Here is a 22423-nt window from a genome sequence, read left to right on the forward strand (position 1 = left end):
GAATTTTCTGTGTTTAATTTTTTTAGAATCAGAATTTTATTATCATCATATCTCATTAACCCTTGTTGGTAATTGAAAATTGATAAGAACTTTAAGAAAAGATCAAGGGTAATCAATACAAAACAAAAAAAAAACAAATAAATAAATAAACTCTGAAATTTTGTATGCTAGGTTGGAATAGGGACAACACTGGACGTCTGAGTCGACAACCTTTTGACAATTCCTTAGATCACATTATTGAAACTTTTTCGCAAAATCTCAGATCTTGTGAGATGGCTGATGATGATGTAGGAAGTCACCATGGTAATGAAGGTAGACCCCCAGTTATGACACTTCGACAATACTTACATCCCACTAGGACTAGTCAACCTTCATGCATGATTATTCCTGAAAATATAGGACACTTTGAAATCAAACCAGGAGTAATTTAATTGCTGCCAAAGTATCATGGAATGGAATCCGAGAACCCTTATCTTCACCTTAAGGATTTTGAGGAAATTAGCATCACATTTAGAGTGCCAAATGTATCGGAAGATGTCCTTAAATTAACCTTGTTTCCTTTTTCCTTGAAGGATAAAGCCAAAACATGGCTGAACTCCTTGAGACCAAGATCGTTAGGAACATGGCATGATATGCAAAGAGAATTCTTAAAAAAGTTCTTTCCCGCATAAAGGACTAATTTTTTGAAAAGGCACATTAGTAATTTCCAACAAAAAGACCATGAAACATTTTATGAATGCTGGGAGAGATTTAAAGATTTGCTACTCTCTTGTCCTCATCATGGGTTTGAAACATGGAGAACTATTAGTTTCTTTTACGAGGGATTGTCTCCACAATTAAAACAATTTATAGAGACTATGTGCAATGGTCTATTTTTGGAAAAGCAACCCGATGAGGCATGGGACTATTTAGACTCTGTCGCAGAGACTGCACAATTATGGGATACAGGGGATAGAGTGAATAAATCTTTGCCTAAGCCTACTAACATTGGACATGGGGGCCTATATAACCTTAGTACTCAAGATGATATTCAAGCTAAAATGGCAGCCCTTACTAGGAAGGTAGAGGAAATTGAACTTAGAAGGATTGAACCCGTCAAGACCGTAGAGCATAACAACGAGTGTTGTAGGATTTGCGAGATGCCTGGCCATCTCACCACTGATTGCCCCACAATACCCGCATTCAAGGAAGTCTTGCACGATCAGGCCAATGTTATAAATACCTATCAAAAATCTTTCAATAATCCTTTTTCGGGTACTTACAACCCCGGATGGAAGAACCATCCAAATTTCAGGTGGAGGAATGACCAACCTCAAAAAGTATATAACCCAACTCCTCCACCTCCGCCACCTCATTATGCACACGCACCCCCTCAAAAACCCAGTCTCGAAGAAACTTTACAATCTTTCATGCAAGGTCAAGCTAAAATCAATGATGAATTAAGAAATCAACTGACAACGCTGACCACTGCTTTAAGTGCTCAAGAGAAGGGTAAGCTACCAGCTCAACCACAACCTAACCCTCAAGTCTACGGTGGTAGCAATGCATCATCTTCAACTTCGCATAAAGAGCAAGCAAAGAGTATAATAACATTGTGAAGTGGAAAGATTATTGACCGACCAGTCCCAGAACAAACTCAAGCCATACCTGATTCTGACCCTTTAAAGACAAAAAAAAAGGATAACGAAGAAACTGAAGCACCAACATCTACTAAAAAAATCAAATGTCCTTTTCCTGCACCATTTCCACAAAGATTAAAGCCCTTGCAAAAGCTTGAACCAAACTCTGAAATTCTTGAGCTTTTTAAGCAAGTAAAAATCAAAGTACCTCTTCTTGATGCAATCAAACAAGTGCCTTCATATGCAAAATTTTTGAAAGATTTGTGCACTGTCAAGCGTCGTTTAAATGTCAAGAAGAAGGCATTTCTGGCTCAAAATGTGAGTGCAATTTTACAGCATAACATTCTCCCTAAATATAAAGATCCAGGTTGCCCAACTATCTCGTGCATCATTGGCAATTTTAGGATTGAGCGAGCATTGCTAGATTTAGGGGCGAGTGTGAACTTGTTGCCATATACGGTATATGAGCAACTCGGTTTGGGTGAGTTGAGCCAATAACTGTCACCTTACAATTAGCTGACAGGTCAGTGAAGGTCCCTAGAGAAATTATCGAAGATGTCTTGGTCCAAGTAGACAAGTTCTATTTTCCTGTTGACTTTATTGTACTGGACACACATCCGGCTTCCAATTCACCATCTCAGATTCCGGTCATCTTAGGACGCCCATTTCTTGCAACTTCTAATGCATTGATCAATTGTAGGAATGGTGTCATGAAGCTTTCTTTTGGCAATATGACTTTGGAACTGAACGTCTTTAGTATAGGCAAACAACCCAGTGAACATGAAGAAAGTAAAGAAGTTGAATGGGTTGAAACCATTGCGGAAGAATATTTGTTAAAAGAAACATTTACTGAATCGACCGACAATGGTTTGATAGATTGGTGTTCTGAAGGTACTGCTGATGATACGGTCCCACCTATTTTAGATAACTCGGATGTCATGATGGTCAATGGGTGGAGACCGAGAATAGAGGTATTTGAACATTTGCCATCTCGAGGAGCAAAGATAGTACCATCCCATGAACAAGCACCTAAGCTCGAGTTGAAACCTTTACCGAAGGAACTCAAGTATGCCTTTCTTGGATCCGAGGACACTTTTCCTATAATCATCTCATCTGATCTTGATCATGCCCAAGAAAGAAAATTACTTGGTGTTCTAAAGAATCATAAAGGAGCTTTAGGGTGGTCTATTGCAGACTTGAAGGGGATTAGCCCTTTAATTTGCACGCACCGGATATATTTGGAGGACAATGCCAAAACCACAAGGCAAATGCAACGCAGGTTGAATCCTACGATGAGAGATGTAGTTAAAGCAGAAGTCCTCAAGTTGCTTGACGTGGGTATTATTTACCCAATTTTCGATAGCAAGTGGGTAAGTCCTACTCAAGTCGTGCCCAAAAAAGCAGGTCTGACGGTAGTCAAAAATGAGCAGGGTGAGTTAGTCCCGACTCGTGTCCCCACGAGTTGGCGCATGTGTGTTGACTATCGAAAATTGAATTTGGTCACTAGGAAAGATCACTTTCCCTTACCCTTCCTAGACCAAGTTTTGGAAAGAGTTGCAGGACATAATTTTTATTGTTTTCTCGATGGCTATTCCGGATACTACCAAATCGAGATTTCACCAGAAGATCAAGAGAAGACTACTTTCACTTGTCCTTTTGGTACATTCGCTTTCCATCGGATGCCGTTCGGGTTATGTAATGCACCTGCAACATTTCAAAGATGCATGCTCAGTATTTTTGAAGACATGAACGAGAAGTTTTTGGAAGTGTTCATGGATGATTTTTCTGTTTTTGGCAATTCTTTTGATGATTGTTTACTACATTTACAAGCTGTCTTAGCTCGGTGTATAGAAAAGAATTTGATACTGAATTGGGAGAAATGCCACTTCATGGTGCCAAAGGGAATTGTCCTAGGACATATTGTTTCATCGAAGGGCATGGAAGTTGATAGAGCTAAGATTGACTTAATCGCCAAGCTACCTGCACCCAAGACGGTTAGAGATGTTAGATCATTTTTGGGTCATGCCGGATTTTATAGGAGGTTCATCAAGGACTTTAGTGTCATAGCCCGACCATTATGTAACCTCCTATCCCATGATACACCGTTCAATTGGACTGAAACCTGTCAAGAGGCATTCGAAAAGTTGAAGTCTATGCTTAGCACTGCACCCATCGTGCGACCACCCGATTGGTCATTACCTTTTGAGATCATGTGCGATGCTAGTGACTATGCGATAGGAGCTGTCCTAGGACAACGCAAGGATAATAAGCCATATGTCATTTACTATGCAAGCAAAACTTTAAATGATGCTCAAATGAATTACACCACCACCGAAAAGAAATTGCTTGCAGTAGTATTTGCATTAGACAAATTTCGCTCTTATATCCTTAGTGCTCCTATTGTTATCTTTACGGATCATGCAGCGCTAAAATATTTACTGGATAAGAAAGAGGCTAAACCACGCTTAATACGATGGATACTTCTACTCCAAGAATTTGACATCACTATCAAAGATAAAACGGGAGTAGAGAATGTGGTTGCTGACCATTTATCACGGCTAGTTTTTAATGATTCGGTGCCACAGTTGCCCATCAAGGACTCGTTCCCTGAAGAGCAATTGTTTGCACTTTCTACTATGCCATGGTATGCTGATATTGCAAACTTTCTTGTCACTAACCGGATGCCGGAGCATTGGGGATCGAATGATAAGAATAATTTCTTGCGTGAAGTAAGAAATTATTATTATGATGCTCCTTATTTGTTCAAGTATTGCAATGATCAAATCTTTAGAAGATGCATTCCGGAACATGAGATACAAAGTGTACTCTCTTTTTGTCATGCCAGTGCTTGTGGAGGACACTTTGCATCTAAGAAAACGGCAGCTAAGGTGTTGCAATGTGGTTTTTATTGGCCTACACTATTTAAAGATGCCCACGAGTTTTGTAGGACATGTGACCCATGTCAACGTGTTGGAAGTCTAACTCGTAGGCAAATGATGTCTCTTCAGCCCATTACTGCTATTGAAATTTTTGACATGTGGGGCATCGATTTCATGGGCCCATTCCCACCGTCTTTTGGATATGAGTATATTTTAGTTGGTGTTGAGTATGTGTCAAAATGGGTAGAAGCTGTTGCCTGTAGAACTAATGATCACAAACCTGTTTTGAAATTTCTAAAAGAAAATATTTTTTCACGATTTGGGATGCCCAAGGTTATAATTAGTGATGGGGGAAAATATTTCTGTAATAAGCTTTTTGAGATCCTATTACGAAAGTACGGTATCACTCATAGAATTGCAACTCCTTATCACCCGCAGACTAGTGGCCAAGTAGAGCTAGCCAATCGGGAGATTAAACAAATTTTAGAGAAAACGGTGAATCCATTACGCAAAGACTGGTCTTTAAAACTTTTTGATGCATTGTGGGCTTACCGTACTGCTTATAAAACTATTCTTGGTATGTCCCCGTATCGGCTAGTCTATGGAAAAGCATGTCATCTACCTGTTGAATTAGAGCATAAATCATATTGGGCCATTAGAAAATTGAACTTTGAATTGTCAGATGCTAGTTTAATTCGAAAATTACAATTAAGTGAGTTGAATGAAATTCGTCGGGATACGCATGACAATGCTAGACTTTGTAAAGAACGAATGAAAATTAGGCATGATAAATCAATTCTAAGAAAATCTTTTGAACCTGCACAAAAAGTTCTTTTGTATGACTCTCGCTTACATCTATTTCCTGAAAAGTTACGATCAAGATGGACAGGTCCTTTCATTGTAAAAACTGTTTTTCCACACGGGGCAGTTGAAATTGAGAATCCACAGGATGGTCAAATTTTTAAGGTAAATGGACACAGATTAAAACCTTTTCTTGAGAATTTTGCAGATGAAGAGGACTCCTTTCTCTTGGAGGAGCCTTCTTATGACTGAGCATGACGGCCAAGGTATGTGTATATTAGTTAGAATTATTTTTTTCTTTTATTTTTTTCTTATTTTGTAGGTCTTCTTTTCTGGAAATCAACAGCTCAAGGTATTCTTCTTCTCTCTAATATTCTTTTCTCTATTGTTTCTCACATATAGCTTTCTTGCATCTTTTACATTGAGGACAATGCAATATTTAAGTTGGAGGGAGGGAAATATTTTGCAAAAAAAAAAAAAAAAGTTTTTGCATTTGATTTATTCCATTACTTTCTTTTCTGAGCAAATGCACATGTATTTTCATATTGAGTTTGTGCAACTATTAATGCAAGGAATACATGCATACTATGACTGATCAGTGACCTATTATTAGATCCCCACACGTGTACTTAATGATAATAGGAAAGCCTCAGGAGTTCATTTGTTAACTGCATTTTTGTTAGCCTTATCCATAAAAGAAGTATGAGTATCCTTGTTCGTACCATAAGGTTCAGGATTTGGTTTTCACATAAAGATAGAGGTTGAATATCCCAGTTAGACTACTTAGATGCCTTATGATCCGACCTTGGTTGACCTATAGTCACGATGCAGTCACATATATAATAAAAAAATATATATATGGTTCAGTCTATCTTCTCTTTTCTTGCACAACAAAAAAAACAAAAAAAAAAAAATCCTTATGATGACAAGTCTGGCCTCGTGGCGTAGTCTGATTCGAGTAATTAAGCCCGAGGGGTGTTTCACCTAATGTCTTGAGCCAACTGGATCGGGGGTCATTGGCTGAAAGCTCGCTATATGGATCTTACTAGAGCCTAATGGGATTGGACTATTGTAGTCTTCATATGTGTTTAAAAATAAAAATAAAAATAAGCATGAATAGGGTTGGTTGGACTGAACCTAGTGACATGTGGTAATGGCTGGTTTGACTCCATTGTATTGGACGTCTGTGTACCCGGGTTGTTTAGTTGGGATTGATAGCTCTTTCTTTATATGCGAATCATTCTTGACAAATTTAGACAACATGTGATATTCTGAAAATTTGATGGATCAGGTTCTAATAAAGTGTAGAAAACATTTGTGGACTTGAGTAGTGCACCTAAAACTCAGGCGGTGCTCTGTTGTGGTGGAGGTATTAGTACTCTGAGAAAGTCATATGATTTGATGCACACTACACTTTTATATTCCTTGCTTTGATAGTTGCCATACTTGAAAATATTTGTCAATTAATTACATGTGTATTAGCTTAGGGTTTATTTTTATTAGAATCTCATGTCATATAATTCATGATGTTTGTAGGTAACATCCCTGAAAACCCTCACGAGACAACACTCGTCCACTAGGGTAACCTAGGGGTTTAACAGCTTGTTGCACGTGCTAAGTGCAATCGTGATTCCTACGAAAGTGAGTACTTATCTTAATTTTATGCAATTAGTTCTAATAAAACATCAAAGGACCAACCAACACTTTTTGTACTCTCATTTTATCAATTGCTTGTTAATTGCTAGAGACTAGCAATAAGCTAGTTGGGGGGTGTGATGAGAGCACAAAAGTGCGATCTACACATTACTTAAATTAGCATTATTGCTAACAAATAATGATAACAGTGCTGCATTAATATTTTTTTTTTGTTGGGTGCAGGTGATCGTAAATCAAAGTTAAAATGCGCATTGGGTCCAAAAGATGCCTCACCGTAGGTGACCAGTCAACTGCATGGTTCAACCCCAGTTGCACATTAGAAGGAGTCTAAGTTCAGCAAGACAGTTCACTGCAATTAATTCCCAGCATCTCGTGCATCCCAGCTTCTTCTGCATCTTAAGCCCAGGTGCCAACATTCCAATTCTTCCGTATGCAATCTCCCGCACCCACAGCTCTCCCAGCCGAGTTGTTCTTCCTCTGTTCTTCCCAAAATGAAGCATCCGGGTCTACGTTCACAGCACCTCCCAGCCTTCTCCCGTGATCAGCTCGCTTCCGCTCATCCATGAGTCCAAAGCCACGCGTCCCAGCTCCTAAGCATCCCGTGTCCGTGCGATTCTCAGCTTCCTTCACACGTCCGTATGCAGCTCTTCTCGGATCTCCTTCCTCCCCATGTCATCCCGGTTCACAGCGCCTCCCAGCTTCCGTGATCTCAGCGCCAGCATCCCACGTATCTTCTCCATATTCATCTTCTATGCATCCAGCTTCTCCCAGACTAGGTGCAGCCACATCCAGCGTCCGCAACCATCCAGCGCATCTCCCGCGTCCCAGTTCACAGCAGAGTCCAGATCTTCCCTTCCGCATCTCGTGGCGATTCCCCCGCGTTCCAAGCCCTGCTACCAGCTCCCATCCGAGTCTGATTCTCCTGCGATCCCTCATCCCGCGTCCACGTAACCTCCCAGCATCGGATCTTTGCCGCGTCTGCAAGCCAACCGTCCGTGATGATCTCGTGCATCAGATCCCCTAGCATCCCATGAAAGGTTTCCGCGTCCGATTCTCCCGCATCCACAGCCTCATCCGGTCATCTCCACCGCGTGCGAAGAAGGGATCGAAGGCCAGCTTGACACCTCTCTCGGTTGGGGGGAGAGTTGTTATATATATCCCTCATTCGGAAAGAGGTCCGGGTTATTAAAAAAAGAAAAAAAATAGAGAAGGGAAACAGGGGAGGCCCTGTTTCCGAAAATAAAAGAAAAAAAAGAAGAAAGAAAGAAAATGAATGGGGGATTAAAGTTTTTAATGGAAGGCTAAAGTTCTAGGAAGGGTGATGGAGGAACCTTTGATGTATTTCTCTTTGAAGTAAATTCTAAACTTTTGCTTTCAATGATTTATAATTATTGATATGTTCTTGATCCATGCGCAGTTATTTCATAGATAGATCTTTAATGGATTATGATTTTGATATATGGATTGCTTTAGTATTTGATTCGTCGTAGACGTAGAAAGCATGATGAATGCTTAGAAATTGAGTTCATATGTTCATGAAACATATACCATGATTAGATCTATCCTACATTAAATCTTAAATCAAGAACCATAGAGTTTATTCCTTGGATGCAATATCATCAAGGGGGATTCCAGATCCCTACCATTTTTATTTCATTGAATTGTGTTTATTATTCTCTGCATTTAATTTCTGAAAATCAAAACATCATTTTATTCCACAAATTTATTTAATTAATTAATCTAAAAATTACGCTAATAATCAATATATTTCGTTCCCTGAGGATTCGACCTCGGACTCCCGAGAATTTACTACTTGTGCGATTCTCCTGCACTTGGGAGAACAATTTTATTTTTGCATCAGATCATGGGCTGACTAAGGCTTGGAGGTATGCTCATGGGCATCCTAAGAAATTAATTTTAGATGATCCATCTCAACCTATTAGGACTAGAGCATCTCTTAGGAACTTAAATAATCATCTAGCTTTTGTCTCACATTTTGAACCTAAACACATAGAAGAAGCTGAAAAAGATGTTAATTGGATAAATGCAATGCAAGAAGAATTAAACCAATTTACTAGAAACAAGGTATGGAACCTAGTTGAACGACCCTCTGAATATTCAATTATAGGTACCAAATGGATATATAAAAATAAACTTGATGAAAATGGAATTGTAATTAGGAACAAGGCTAGACTAGTAGCAAAGGGCTATAATCAAGAAGAAGGTATAGACTTTGATGAAACTTTTGCTCCTGTAGCTAGACTTGAGGCAATTAGATTGTTACTAGCATTTGCATGCTCTAAGGATTTCAAATTATTTCAAATGGATGTAAAAAGTGCATTTTTGAATGGGTATATTAACGAGGAAGTGTATGTAGAACAACCTCCTGGTTTTGAAAATTATCAATACCCCAATCATGTGTATAAATTAAACAAAGCACTTTATGGTTTGAAACAAGCACCTAGAGCATGGTATGAAAGACTTAGCAAATTTCTACTAGATCATGAGTTCTCTAGGGGAAATGTAGATACAACACTGTTTTTAAAGAAGAAAAACAAAGAAATGTTAGTAGTGTAGATTTATGTTGATGATATTATTTTCGGTGCTACTTACAATCGCCTCTGCGAAGAATTTGCTGACTTGATGCAGAGTGAGTTTGAAATGAGCATGATGGGAGAGCTGAACTATTTCCTCGAGCTTCAAATCAAACAATCTGAAGAAGGGATCTTCATCAATCAAGCTAAATACATCAAGGAGATGCTTAAGAAGTTTGATATGGAGGAAAACAAGTCAATCAGCACACCCATGAGCTCATCATGCAAACTAGACCAAGATGAATCAGGTAAATCAGTAGATCAAAAGATGTATAGAGGTATGATAGGATCTTTATTATATCTCACTCCAAGTAGACCTGATATCATGTTTAGTGCATGCATGTGTGCTAGATATCAATCTAATCCTAAGAAATCTCATTTAATTGCAGTCAAGAGAATCTTTAAATACCTAATAGGAACAAAAAATATAGGTCTATGGTATTCTAAAGAATCTAGCCTGAACTTAATAGGATACACAGATTCAGATTTTGCTGGTTGTAAACTTGATAGAAAAAGCACCAGCAGGTCATGTCAATTCTTAGGAGAAAATTTAATCTCATGGTTTAGCAAGAAACAAAACTCGGTTGCATTATCTACTGCTGAAGCCGAATATGTTGCTGCCGGGAGTTGTTGTGCTCAAATCATGTGGATCAAACAACAACTAGAAGATTATGGAATTAAACAAGATAAAATTTTCATTAATTGTGACAATACAAGTGCTATTAACTTAACTAAGAATCCAATTCAGCACTCAAGAACCAAACACATTGAAATAAGACATCACTTCATAAGAGATCATGTACTGAATGGTGATGTTACACTTCAATTTATTTGCACTGATGATCAACTAGCTGACATCTTCACAAAACCCTTAAGTGAAGAGCGATTTTGTGTGCTTAGGAGAGGATTAGGAGTGATTGATCCATCCTAGTGATGTTTTCTTCTAGTTCATTGATTTTGATGATTAGCTTGTGTTAAATTTAGAGTTTCTCATCTATGATTATCAAATCAGATCATAAACTTAGTGATTATCCCTTGTTTAGCACAAAAATAACATGATTTTTAGGTGCGTGCCAGAGTTCGAGTCGACTCGGATACGTTTCAGAGTCGGTTCATGAGGGGGAGTCGACTCGCACATAGATAGGAGTCGACTCGAGATCGATGGCATCATAGGGGGAGTCGACTCGCGCATATTTTGGAGTCGACTCGAGGTCGAGTCGACTCGAGGTCGAGTCGACTCGCGACTTACTGGAGTCGACTCGCGGTCGGGAATCCGATGTTTTAACCCTAATCGAAGCGTTTAATCGACACTTCTATTCACCGCCTCCACTGTTCACAAACCCTAGAGTCGTCTCCGACTTCGTCTCCGACCTCCATTAGGGCTTTTCCGTCGAGTTTCCTCCGATTCCTCGTGTCCTTCCCCCTTCTTAGGTCTAGGATGCCTCGCAAAATAGTTGTCCCGAGCCGGAAGAGGCCCCAATCCGCGAGCGGCGCCGAGCGACGGTCCAAGGCTCGGAATGAACCCGTGAGGCCACAACCTCCGGTTCCTTCCCCGCCGAGGCCGGTTCCCTCGCGTCCGTGCGCCGGGAAGGCGGTCTCCACCGGGAGATATATCAACTTTGACTATCTCTCCCGGGAAGGCTTCACAATAGGGCATAAGTTGAGGGCCCAAGGGTTAGAGTTGTTTTGCTCCCTAGATCTCCCTACTTACCCGGGGCTAGTTAGGGAGTTTTACGGGACAGTTTTTAGGAGTCATGGTGGGATATAGGGAACCGTAGCGGGTGTCCCTCTATTTATTTCAGAGGATTTTATTGCACAAATCCTTCATCTTCCCCAAGTAGGGGTAGTTCCCTCTCACCCGGCCGATAGGACTGAGGCCCTTACGGCCATATTAGGAAGTCCACCCCAGTCCCCACTAGATGAGGTGTCCGCTAGTCAGCTATCAGTTGAAATGCGGCTCCTCTTGAGTATTATATCTAGGACCCTCTTTCCTAAGACCGGCCGCTTTGACTTTGTATCCGAGAGGGACCTAGCCCTAATGTACTACATTCTTCAAGATACCCCAATCAACTTCCCTAAGCTTATCTACAAATACCTATGTGAGCCTCTAGACAAACCTAGGCTTACTCTTCCCTATGGGATGTTGTATACCCTGATCTTTAGGGAGTCAGAGGTCCCCATTTCTGAGGGGGAACCCTCTCGCGCACTGCGATACACAGATCACATGGATGAGGGAACCCTTCACAGGATTGGATTTCATAAGGTTGAGGGAGTCTGGGTCCGAAAACCATCCTCTTCCACACCTACAGACCCTACTACTCGACACTCCCCCAGCCCTGATCATGATTCCGATTTTCCCACCTATCCCTCCACCTCAGCACCATCCACTTCAGCCGGACCCTCCTCTTCAGCACCACCTACTCAGCCACTAGAGGTCCGGATCTCTCCTGAGCAGCTCCGGAAGTTGCGGCAGGAGATCATGCGGGATCTTCGGGACGACCTACTGAGGGAGCTCCGAGGTCCAGCGAATGCCTCCTCTACTGCATTGGTTCCTTCATTGGCAGCCGTGACCGAGATGTCGGCTCATCTGAGGGAAGAGATTTACAATGTTAGAAGCCTTATACAAGCCCAATTCTCAAATATGAGCGATGTCACAAGCAACACAAGAAAGATGCGAGATGACATCCGACACGACTTAGGCAGCCAGAGTCAGGGGGCCGAGCGTCTGGCAAATGTATTGATCTCCAAGTTGGATACCCTCCAGGCGAATCTGACTAAGCTCACCTCGATCCATAGTAGGGCCACCTCGGCGATCATCACGCAGCTAGGGAACATCACAGATGGGGTTAGTCTACTTATGGAACAATCCAGACTAAGCAAGGGAGCCACATCCTCCTCAAAGAAATCATAGATTGTTTTTCTTTTTCTCTTGATGATATGTATTTACTACTTTTTGATTGTATCTACAAGTGTACTTAAACTTACATCAATACAATGAGTAGACATTTTTTCTTCAGTATTGTGCACATTTGACCTCTAATTGCTTGTGTGATGGGCTTTCTTCCTTTTTGCTATGATGACAAAAAGGGGGAGAAAATATATTGAATAGACATGTAAAGGGAATCAATGAAAATCAATAAAAAGAAAACTTTTAAAACATAAAATAATTTGTTCTTAGTGGATCGATACCTTGAGGCTCATTATCTCTCTGTTGGGGCTCCTAACGGAGTAATCTCCAGAATCTATTCAAGGGATATTCGGAGATTAGTTGAATCATACTCAAGAACAAATTGGCAGATTTTTCCTCTAAAAACCAAAAATTTAAGTTCAAAAGCTTTGATGACCTAAAGATTGATTCAAAGATTGATTTTGATGATCACAAAACCTTGAAGTATAGATACTAATGTTTATGTTGCAAGGAGAAAGATATTTATTTTGCAAGGAACATAGCAAGTTGGAAGAACACAAGAAGGCCTCCAAAGCTCTCAAGAAAAGTTGGAAGAAAGCTACAATTTATTGGCCCAAGTTTAAAGTTCAAAGGATTCAAATTGGAGGAGCAAATTCAAAGAAAAATTCAAAAGAATAGTCTTCGAGTCGACTCCAGAGTAGAACGAGTCGACTCCAGGGAGTAACAGACAGAAAGACAGAGAAGCTATTTTGGACCCTGAGAGGCGAGTCGACTCCTGAAGAACTCGAGTCGACTCCAATAGCTGGCAAGTCAACACCTAAGGAAAACAAGGCAAAAGTCAGAGAGCGATTTTTGACCCTGAGATTCGAGTCGACTCCTGTGGAACGCGAGTCGACTCCAATGGTTGGCAGGTCGACTCCAAAGAAAGCGAGAGTCGACTCTCAGTGGAACACAAGGAAAAAGTCAGAGAGCAGTTTTCGGACTCTGAGATCCGAGTCGACTCCCAGACAACTCGAGTCGACTCCAAGGCAGCGCTACACCAAAATGGCAGAAGGCTGTGTTTCGAAAACTGAGAGCCGAGTCGACTCCGGAACAGTTTGAGTCGACTCCAAGACCAGACAAGCCAAAAATGCAGAGGATCAGTTTTCGGGCTCTGAGAGCCGAGTCGACTCCAAGAAAATCCGAGTCGACTCGAGGAAGAAAATCAGAAAGAATGTCCTCTGAATTCATGGGATGAGCCGACTCTGAAAATGCCAAGTCAGCTCCAGATGTTGGCGAGTCGACTCCGGGTTAAGTCGAGTCGACTCTCAGTCGAGGATGCACAATAATTCAAATTTGGAACAGTGGCCGAGTCGTCTCCAGTAAAGCACGAGTCGACTCCTGCAACAGACGAGTCGACTCCTGATCGCGCGAGTCGACTCCGATCCCAACGGTAATATTGTCAGGAAGTGCAGACTGTGTCCAACGGCTCTATTTTTGTCTCTAACGGCTATATTCTTGTTTCCACGCCATCAAAAGCTATAAAAACAAGAGGAGAGCTAGGGGAGAAGTTATGGAAGTGGGAGAGAACATTTAGGAAAGAGATTTCAAAGAGATTACAAGAGAAATCTCCCATAAGCACAAAAGGGCCATTCAAAGCAAAATAGAGAGAAGAAGAGCATCCAAGTGAATCACAAAGCTTCCTCTTCATCCGTGTGCTGCCTCGGTGATCCTCTACTTCATGCCAAATCAGAAGAGGGTCAAGTAAAGAAGAAGCCGAGCTCCTTCATCTTCAAAACTCGGTTGAGGGCTTCTCTTTACACTATTTTGTTTATATTGTTATATTTGCTTGTTTAAGAAGCTTTGATTTGTTTTAAACTTTGTTTTTAATATCTTGTAACTTGATTCAATCAAGGGATTGAATCAAGGGGTTAAGGTTTGTTGGTGAGCCAAAGGGAAAACCAACGGTGTTAGGTTGGTTGGTGAGCCGAGGGTAAAACCAACGTGTAAGGGTTCGATTGTGATCCCGGGAAAACAATCGGGATGGTTCTAGTCGATGAGCCTGGGAAAACCGACCGAGTTCGTTGTGCGCTCGTAAAACAACAAGTTGGGTTGTGAGCTTGTAAAACAACCTGTTGTAATCTATAGGATTATAGTGAAATTTCCAAGAGGTCTTGGGGAGTGGATGTAGGTGCTGGGGTGCACCGAACCACTATATGTTTGTTGTATTTGTAATGCCTCTTGTCATTGTCTAACTAACACACTTACTTACTTAGATAAATTGCTTGCTTAACTCTTATCCGCACATCCTTTAGTTGCAAGCATATTCAATCAAGTCACATTCTATACATCAAACTGTTGCTAAGTTTAACTTTCACTGTGCATCTATACAACTTAGCATAATTAATCAAAAACTTTAAGAAGTAGGTTAAAAGATTTAAAAGACCCAATTCACCCCCCCTCTTGGGTTGTATCTACTGGGCAACAAGCTTCAATACACTAAAAGAAAATTCAGAGAATCAAAACAAAGTTGAATGCATGTGTTGAGGGAGAGAATCTGAATTTTTAAGAAAGCAAACTCATTAAATATATATAAGCCAAACAATTGATTGCATGCCATGAAGGCTTATATAATTCCAAATGAAAGGGGGAGCTTTAACTTCAAAATTTACTGTTTCACACCTTTCAGTTTTGGATAAATTAAATAACTAGACACTTGAATTCATTTTAAAATTTTACTATAAATTTTCTTTTTGGTTGAGCAATTCACTTTACATATACTCAATGTTTTGTCATCATCAAAAAGGGGGAGATTGTGGAGTGATTGATTATAACCCTATTTGATTTTGATGAGCTCAAAGCATTTGAGTATATCTTATGTTGTACTAATGAATTCAATCTAGTGTTTCAGTCAAATACTTGTAAATTATGGTTAAGTGTCTCTAGATTTGGTTCAATACACTTTGGATAAGTAAAGAACTCAATTTGAACCAAAGTCTGAGACTCGAGTCGACTCCGGGAGATTACGAGTCGACTCCAAGCGTATCAGAAGCACTGGCACAGGCTCGAGTCGACTCCTGTACATTACGAGTCGACTCCGACTGAGAACAGAAAGATCCATCTCAGAACCTGTCAACGAGTCGACTCCTGAAGAGCGCGAGTCGACTCCGATGCTTAGCGAGTCGACTCCAGGGTAGTACGAGTCGACTCCAGGGAGTTACAGACAGAAAGACAGAGAAGTTATTTTGGACCCTGAGAGCCGAGTCGACTTCCGAAGAACTCGAGTCGACTCCGATGGTTAGCAGGTCGACTCCAAAGGAAGCGTGAGTCGACTCCCAGTGTGATACAAGGCAAAAGTCAGAGAGCAAATTTCGGACACTGAGAGCCGAGTCGACTCCCGCAAAGTCCGAGTCGACTCCAAGACAGCGCGACCCCAAAAAACAGAAGACGGTATTTTCGTCTCTGAGAGGCGAGTCGACTCCAAGATAGTTCGAGTCGACTCCAAGGCAGCGCAACCCCAAAAGACAGAAGACTGTTTTTCGGATACTGAGAGCCGAGTCGACTCCGAAACAGTTCGAGTCGACTCCAAGACGGCATGAGTCAAAAGACAGAAGATCGGAAGTTCAGACTCTGAGCGCCGAGTCGACTCCCCGAATTTCCGAGTCGACTCGAGTGAGCAAACTTGAAAAATGTATCCCTGGATTCCTTACGTCGAGTCGTCTCCAAAAGTGCCAGGTCAGCTCCAGACTTTAGAGAGTCGACTTCGGGTTAAGTCGAGTCGACTCCCAGTCGAGGCAGCACTTTAATTCAAATCCGGAACAGTTGCCGAGCCGACTCCAGAAAAGTATGAGTCGACTCCTGCAGCAGCCGAGTCGACTCCAGATCGCGCGAGTCGACTCCGATCCCAACGGAAACATTGTCAGGATGTGCAGAATGTGCAGAACGGCTAGGAGATTGTGTCTAACGGCTAGTTTCCGTGGGGAATGGCTTAAATAGCCACAGAGAACTGTAGCAAGGCAGAGAAGTGACATTCCATTCAAAGAAAACAAGAAATCTTCATCTACCAAAGGATTTCAAAGGAAAAGAAGGAAGAGGGGCATTAAACTCCATCCAACCAACTCTTCCCAGCATTAAAGAAGTCTCCTTCAGTCATCAAGTCTTCGAGACACTCAAGAGGAGACCCCGAGTTCGAGAAGCCCTCCTCTACATCTTCATAAATTTGTTTGAGGGCTCTTAACTTCTCTCTTATTTATATCGCTGAATATCTGCTTGTTAAGAAGCTTTATTTTTCTGTTTGCTTTTGTTCAAACCATTTGTTCGTTACTTGATTCAATCAGGGGATTGAATCAAGGGTGTAAAGGTTTGTTGGTGAGCCTAGGTTGAAACCAACGGTGTAAGGGTTTGATTGTGATCCCGGGAAAACAATCGGGTGGTTCTAGTCGGTGAGCCTGGGAAAACCGACCGAGTTCGTTGTGATCTCGTAAAACAACAAGTTAGGTTGTGAGCTTGTAAAACAACCGGCTGTAATCCGAGGGGTTATAGTGAATTCTCAAGTGAGGCTTGGGGAGTGGACGTAGGAGCAAGGGTTAGCTCCGAACCACTATAAATTTCCTTGTGTTTGTGATTGCTTTGTTGTCTCTTACTTTCATTTCATTCACTGCACATAGCATCTAATTAATCCACTTGTAAAAAGTATTAATTAGTTATTCACAAACCTTTTAATTGCAATAATTATTTTAAAACCCAATTCACCCCCCCTCTTGGGTTGTCTATGTGGAGTGATTGATCATGACCCTATTTGATTTTGATGAGCTCAAAGCATTTGAGTATATCTTATGTTTACTAATGAATTCAATCTAGTGTTTCAGTGAAAATCTTATAACTTTATGGTTAAGTGCATCTAGATTTGGTTCAAGATATTTTGGATAAGTTAAGAAGTCAAGTTGAACCAAAGTCTGAGACTCGAGTCGACTCCGGAATATTACGAGTCGACTCCAGGCGTATCAGAAGCACTGGCACAGGCTCGAGTCGACTCCGGAACATTACGAGTCGACTCCGACTGAGAACAGACAGATGAACAGAAAGACTCAATTCAAAACCTGTCAGTGAGTCGACTCCTGAAGTGCGCGAGTCGACTCCGATGCTTACCGAGTCGACTCCGGAGTAGTATGAGTCGACTCCAGGGAGTTACAGACAAAAAGTAAGAGAGCAATTTTCGACCCTGAGAGCCAAGTCGACTCCTGAGGAACGCGAGTCGACTCCGAAGGTTGGCAGGTCGACTCCAAAGAAAGCGAGAGTCGACTCTCAGTGCTATACAAGGCAAAAGTCAGAGAGCAGTTTCGGACACTGAGATCCGAGTCGACTCCTGCAAAGCCCGAGTCGACTCCGAGACAGCGCGATCCCAAAAAGATAGAAGACAGAATTGTTGTCTCTGAGACGCGAGTCAACTCCAAGACAGTTCGAGTCGACTCCAAGGCAGCGCTACTCCAAAAAGACAGAAAGCTGTTTCTCGGATACTGAGAGCCGAGTCGACTCCGGAACAGTTCGAGTCGACTCCAAGACTACACGAGCCAAAAGATAGATAATCGGGAGTTCGGGCTCTGAGCGCCGAGTCGACTCCCAGAATTTTCGAGTCGACTCGAGTGAGCCAAGTTGAAGAATAGCTCTATGGATTCCATGGGATGAGCCGACTCCAAAAATGCCAGGTCAGCTCCAGAGTTTGGCGAGTCGACTCCGGGTTAAGTCGAGTCGACTCCCGGTCGAGAAGCTCACTTTAATTCAAATCCGAAACAGTTGCCGAGCCGACTCCAAAAAAGCATGAGTCGACTCCTGCTACAGCCGAGTCGACTCCAGATCGCGCGAGTCGACTCCGACCCCAACGGACACATTGTCAGGATGTGCAGAATGTGCAGAACGGCTAGAAAAGTGTGTCTAACGGCTAGTTTCCATGGAGAATGGATTAAATAGCCACAGAGGACTGTAGCAAAGCAGAGAAGTGATATTCCACTCAAAGAAAACAAGAATCCTTCATCTGCAAACTGATTTCAACGGAAAAGAAGGAAGAGGGCTATTAACTCCATTCTACCAACTCTTCCCAGCATAAAAGAAGTCTCCTTCAGCCCTCAAGTCGTCAAGAAATTCAGGAGGAGACCCAGAGTTTAAGAAGCCCTCCTCTACATCGTCATAAAATCTTTTGATTATATTGCTGAATATCTACTTTCATAGAAGCTGTACTTTTTCTCTTTGTTCTTTCTTTCCATTTGGTTCTTACTTGATTCAATCAGGGGATTGAATCAAGGGTGTAAAGGTTTGTTGGTGAGCCTAGGTTGAAACCAACAGTGTAAGGGTTCGATTGTGATCCCGGAAAAACAATCGGGGTGGTTCTAGTCGGTGAGCCTGGGAAAACCGACCGAGTTCGTTGTGACCTCGTAAAACAACAAGTTTGGTTGTGAGCTTGTAAAACAACCGGCTGTAATCCGAGGGGTTATAGTGAATTCCCAAGTGAGGCTTGGGGAGTGGATGTAGGAGCAAGGGTTAGCTCCGAACCACTATAAAATCTTTGTGTTTGTGATTGATTGTGTCTCTCTCTTACTTTCATTTCATTCACAGCACATAGCATCTAATTAATCAACTTGCAAAAAGTGTTAATTAGTATTTCACAAATCAAATAATTGTAATAATTATTTTAAAACCCAATTCACCCCCCCTCTTGGGTTGTTTATCTGGGCAACAAGTGGTATCAGAGCCGGAACTCTTTTACCCAAAGAGTAAAAGATCAAAATGACAACCCCATTTGGATCTTCCCACATTGAGGGCCAGTCCACCCAAAGACCCCCATTCTTTAATGGATCCGACTACTCATTGGAAGGCTAGGATGAGAATATTTATCCAAGCCCAAGACTATGAGATGTGGACCATTATACTAAATGGACCATACATCCCGTCCATCTATGTAGAGGGTGTCAGTGTACCCAAACTTGAAAAGGATTGGGATGACAATGACTTTAGGAAGGCACAACTCAATGCCAAAGCAATGAATGTGCTTTACTGTGCATTAGATAGAAATGAATTCAATAGAGTCTCTACTTGCAATTCTGCAAAAGAGATTTGGGATAGACTTGAAGTGACCCATGAGGGCACGAATCAAGTCAAAGAATCCAAAATAAATATATTAGTTCATAAGTATGAACTATTTAAGATGGATTCTAATGAAACAATCACTTGCATGTTCACTAGATTTACTGACATTGTCAATGGCCTAAAAAGCCTTGGCAAAAATTATACTAACAGTGAGCTTGTCAGGAAGATTCTTCGCTGTCTACCTAGGTCATGGGAAGCCAAAGTGACAGCAATCCAAGAAGCCAAGGACTTGAACAAGCTTCCACTTGAGGAGCTTCTTGGATTCCTAATGACGCACGAGCTCACCATGAAACAACACAATGAAGAGGAGTCCTCTCACAAGAAAAAGGTAATAGCATTAAAATCGGTTTCTACTAACAAAGACTTATCTTGCAGCAGTAGCAGTGAAGAGGAAGATAATGGGGGAGATGATGATGAGGCTCTCCTTGTAAGAAAATTCAGAAGATTTATCAACCGGAAGAAGTCTTCACATCAAAGGAGAGGCCCCTCAAATTTCTATCACAAGGATAAAGGTAAGAAAAGAGAAAATGAGGGGATTGGTTGTTATGAGTGTAAGAAGCCGGGGCACTTCAGAGCTGAGTGTCCTTTGCAGAAGAAGGGGAGCAAGTACAAGAAGAAGAAAGTCCTCGTCTCCACCCTATCGGACTCCAACACATCATCATCATCATCGGATGAAGAACAAGAAGAAAAGGCCAACTTTTGCTTTATGGCTAACGACAATGAGGTAACATCCGGAACATATTTAGATTTTACTTTTGATGAATTATATGATGCCTTCAATGAATTAATGGACGAGTACAAGACAATAAACCTTAAAAACAAAGAATTAAAACTAAGTAACCAAACTCACCTCCGTAAGTATGATACATTAGTTAAGGATAAAGAAGTTTTTATTAAAGAAAATGCAGAACTTAAGACAAGCAACCAAATCTTGATTCAAAAGAATAATACCTTAACTAAAGATAATGAAAGGATGAACAAAGAAATATTAGAACTTAAAAACAATAAACATATCTTAAATGAGAGTCTCACAAAAGAACTAAATGATCTAAAAACAGAAAAACAAAAATTGACACTAGAACTTGAAAAATACAAGCCTTTTGTAGAAAGATTTACATATAGCTCAGAAAAATTAGAGATGATACTTAATAGTCAACGAGCTGTATTCAATAGAGCTGGTTTAGGGTATAAACCTAACAATAGGCAAAAACTCCTTAGTAATTTCTTTGTTAAAGCAGGAGAAAACAAAACTAAGAAAATAGCATATTTTTGCTGTGGAACATTAGGACACAAAGCAAATGTATGTGATTATAGAAAAGGAAAAACCAAAAGAAAAATTAAAAGGGTTTGGATTCCAAAAGGAACCAACATTACTAACCATGAAGGACCCAAGAAAACTTGGGTACCTAAAATTGTATGATTTGCTTGTGTAGGAGTATCTTGCAGCCAAGGTCGACAAAAATTGTTGGTACTTGGATAGTGGCTGCTCAAGACACATGACGGGTGACAAGGATCAATTCTTCACCCTTGAAGCTAAGAAGGGAGGTGCTGTGACTTTTGGAGACAATAACCAAGGTCACATCATTGGTATAGGTAAAGTACAAATTACCCCTTCAACCTTTATTGAGAATGTTCGATATGTTGATGGTGTTAAGCATAATTTACTTAGCATTAGTCAATTGTGTGATAGAGGCTTTGATGTTTTGTTCAAACCATCACTATGCATCATAACCAACTCAAGTGACAATAGTTTAGTTTTTAAAGGAATAAGACGTGGGAATGTGTATGTTGTAGACCTTGAGGATCTTGCCAAATATAACCCATGTTTAGTTGTTAATGAAACTAAGGAAAATGATGCTAGTTGGTTATGGCACCGTAAGTTAGGTCATGCAAGCATGGACACAATATCTAAACTAGTTAAAAGAGATTCCGCGATAGGTTTGCCAAAACTAAAGTTTGAAAAGAATAAAATATGTGAAGCTTGTCAATATGGCAAACAATCTAGGAACTCCTTTAAATCCATAAATTGTGTCTCTACCTCTAGACTACTAGAACTACTACACATGGATCTATTCGGACCAACTAGAACCACAAGTCTAGGCGGAAATAAGTATGGTCTAGTTATTGTAGATGATTATTCTAGATTCACTTGGGTCATGTTCTTAGCTCATAAAGATCAAGCATTTTCAGTCTTTAAGAAATTTTATAAGGAAGTAACAAATGCTAAAGATACTTCAGTCATAGCTATTAGAAGTGACCATGGAACTGAATTTGAAAATCACTTATTTGATGAGTTTTGTAGTAAAAAGGGAATAACTCATAATTTTTCTGCACCTAGGACACCACAATAAAATGGAGTTGTGGAAAGAAAAAATAGAACTCTAAAGGAAATGGCTAGAACCATGTTATGTGAAAGTAACTGTTGCCCAGATAGACAACCCAAGAGGGGGGGTGAATTGGGTTTTAAAATAATTTTGCAATTAAACTTTTGTGGATGACTAATTAATGCTTTTGTGAGATGATTAATTAGTTGTTATGTGCTGTGAATGAAATGAGAGAACTAGAGAGAGACAAACAATCACAAACACAATGTTTTATAGTGGTTCGGAGCTAACCCTTGCTCCTACGTCCACTCCCCAAGTCTCACTTGGGAATTCACTATAACCCCTTGGATTACAGTCGGTTGTTTTACAAGCTCACAACCCAACTTGTTGTTTTACGAGCTCACAACGAACTCGGTCGGTTTTTCCAGGCTCACCGACTAGAACCACTCCGATTGTTTTTCCGGGATCACAATCGAACCCTTACACGTTGGTTTTACACTCGGCTCACCAACCAACCTCTACA

At 40.9% G+C, this 22423-nt stretch overlaps 1 pseudogene; it reads right to left on the reverse strand.

Moving 5' to 3' along the window:
- Positions 1 to 689: 689 nt before the first annotated feature.
- Positions 690 to 787, reverse strand: LOC120107281 (annotated as a pseudogene).
- Positions 788 to 22423: the final 21636 nt, after the last annotated feature.

Source organism: Phoenix dactylifera, unplaced genomic scaffold (assembly GCF_009389715.1).
Source record: "Phoenix dactylifera cultivar Barhee BC4 unplaced genomic scaffold, palm_55x_up_171113_PBpolish2nd_filt_p 000815F, whole genome shotgun sequence".
Lineage (NCBI taxonomy): Eukaryota > Viridiplantae > Streptophyta > Magnoliopsida > Arecales > Arecaceae > Phoenix > Phoenix dactylifera.